Below are 2,674 nucleotides of genomic sequence, written 5' to 3'. Positions count from 1 at the left end.
TAGTAAAGTAAAACTTAACCACACGAGTCCTACAACATATAGATGCATAAGTGGTATGTAATCAATCCATACCAAGAATGATGTCGAAATCAGTCATATCAAGTTCCACAAGGTCACATGGAAATACTCTGTGCAAGACCCATATGTTACAATTTCTATAAGCTCTCTTGGCCAATACCAATTCACCAACGAGAGTATAAATCGAAAAAGGTTCTATTAACACTTTGAGGCATACATCAAATCTCATAGAAAACTAAGGAGTAGAAAAAGACAAGTTAGCACCAGGATCAAGAAATGCATAAACATCAAAGTTAAAGACTCGTAACATACCCTTGACTACATCGGGAGCCTCATCAACCTCTTGCCTAGCATGGAGAGCATAAAATTGGTTGTTGCATTGGCCACCCTTAGGTTGAGCTTGGGCTCCTTGTTGCACTTGGCCTCCTAAAGGACAACCTTCTTCACCCTTGTTGGAAATAAAAGGGAACTCGTATTGCTTATGGCCCATCTTTCCACATCCATAGAAAGCACCCGTTTCCATCAAGCACTTTCCTCCATGATTCTTTCCACACTTTGCACACTTAGGAAAAGAAGGATTACTAGCATTTACACCTCCTTCTCGTTGAGCTTTAGGGTATGGTACCCTAGCCTTAGCAAACTTCTTCCTCGAGCTTTGTCCTTGTTGAGAGCGTCTACTACTACCAACGGTCCTAGCATTAGAGAATCTACCTTCATGTCGGGTACTCATAGAATCCCTCATCTTTATTTCCTTGAGCTTTTCTCCTTTAATTTGTTCGACATAAGTCATGAGCCAAGATATGTCCATCTCCTTAACAAGCATAGCGGTGCGACATTCTTTAGCAACTAAGTCGGATACCCTCAATATGAATTTACTCATTCGGGCATGTGGATCGGCAAGCAATAAAGGAGCATACTTATATAGCTGAGTAAACTTAAGGGAATAGTCCCTCATATCCATATTGCCTTGTCGAAGATTTATGAACTCCAAAACTTTAGCCTCCCTTAACTCAAGAGGGAAAAAGTGATCAAGAAAAGTAAGTTTTAAAGCTTCCCATTCAATAGAACCTTCATCCACCCTCTCCAACTTCTATTGAGTGTACCATATTTGAGAAACACCCTTAAGTTGGTAAGCTGCCAACTCCGCTTTTTCTTCTGAATTCACCCGTATAATACTCACTATCTTGTAGACCTCATCAATAAACTCTTGAGGATCCTTATCAACTTTTGAGCCATGAAACTCTAGAGGATTCATTCGTATAAAGTCCCTTACTCTTGAGGCCTAAGTAGGAACATTACGAGGAGTCACAACACCTTAGTTGGTCACCACTCAGGCTAGCATAGTAATAGCGGTTTGGAACTCTGCATTAGTCACTTGGTCCAGTAGAGGACCATTGTCTTAAAGAGCCAGGGGAGCTTGGGCTTTATTAACATTATTTTCCCTTAGAAATGGTGGTCTTCTTAGAGCCATCTTTCTGAAAATCACAAAGAAAGACTATTAGGAAAAGAAGTCTTACGGTAAACTCTATAGCATAACGTGGATCATGAAAGAAGTGAAAATTCCTAAAATGCCTCATAGCCTCCTACTCATAACTGTGCTGCACTTCACACCCATGAATAAGACTCTACTTGACGTGGCATGTTGGACACCCTAGGATAATTGGAAAAAAAACCTTGTGCTCTGATACCAAGTTTATTAGGACCTGATCTAGGACCTAGTTATAACATGATAATTGAAACCCTATAGGGCCCCAACCAAGCCTCTTGTACATATCACAAGCAAATATAAGGTAAAGTAAAAGTGGAAACATCATAAGAAAGTCTAAATTATGAATAGAAATTTAAGAACATCATATGACAACATAAACTCGATATATTTGTCCAACTAGATACCTCTAATCATGAATATGAGTAGGGGCTAAGACATATCCCTAGCTCACCCTCAATATGAAATATAGCAAAAGTCTTTGAAAATAATAACTAACACAATAACTAGTCGCCCATAAATGAAGACTCACCACAACATTGCTGGATAGAAAAGCTTAACTAGCCATGTAGATAGGTGTGATCTTCAACCTCAACCCCTACATTATGAGACAATATAGGCAAAAAGTATGCGTTAGTACGTTGGAATGTACTAAGTATGAGGGCGTGACATGCAATATAAATCATGGAATGCAATGGTCAAGTAAATCACATGATAAGATGAGGTAAGTAAAGTCATGAGAAAATTATTTTGACCAAAGCATTTAAAAAGCATAATTTAAAATCATAGCATACATAAGAGATCATACATATGTGGGATGGAAACCATAACCGACAATAAGACCATGTGAGCTATAACATGGAATCCCATTGTCTCCCCATACAATGAAGAAAATGGGGAATCTACTTGCCAAGGTAGATTCTACCCCATTAGGCGGGTCATACATACGCTATATGTGGATCCAATAGCTAGGCCATGAAGGCAACCTATGGTAGCACATAGTTTATAGGACATGAGGCTGCTACTAAGAATTTTGTAGGGCCACCACCTCAAGTCCACTCGGTGCTAAGTCAAATCCCACAGAATACATGCATAGCATAGAAATCATAATTTCATGTATCATAGTCATGATCCTAGGTTTGAAATTGTAGAGTAGCTCATTTTTATAAC

The sequence above is a fragment of the Solanum dulcamara genome, chromosome 9 (assembly GCF_947179165.1).
Source record: "Solanum dulcamara chromosome 9, daSolDulc1.2, whole genome shotgun sequence".
NCBI lineage: Eukaryota > Viridiplantae > Streptophyta > Magnoliopsida > Solanales > Solanaceae > Solanum > Solanum dulcamara.
The sequence above is the reverse complement of the archived record's forward strand: the minus strand, read 5'-3'. Positions refer to the sequence as shown.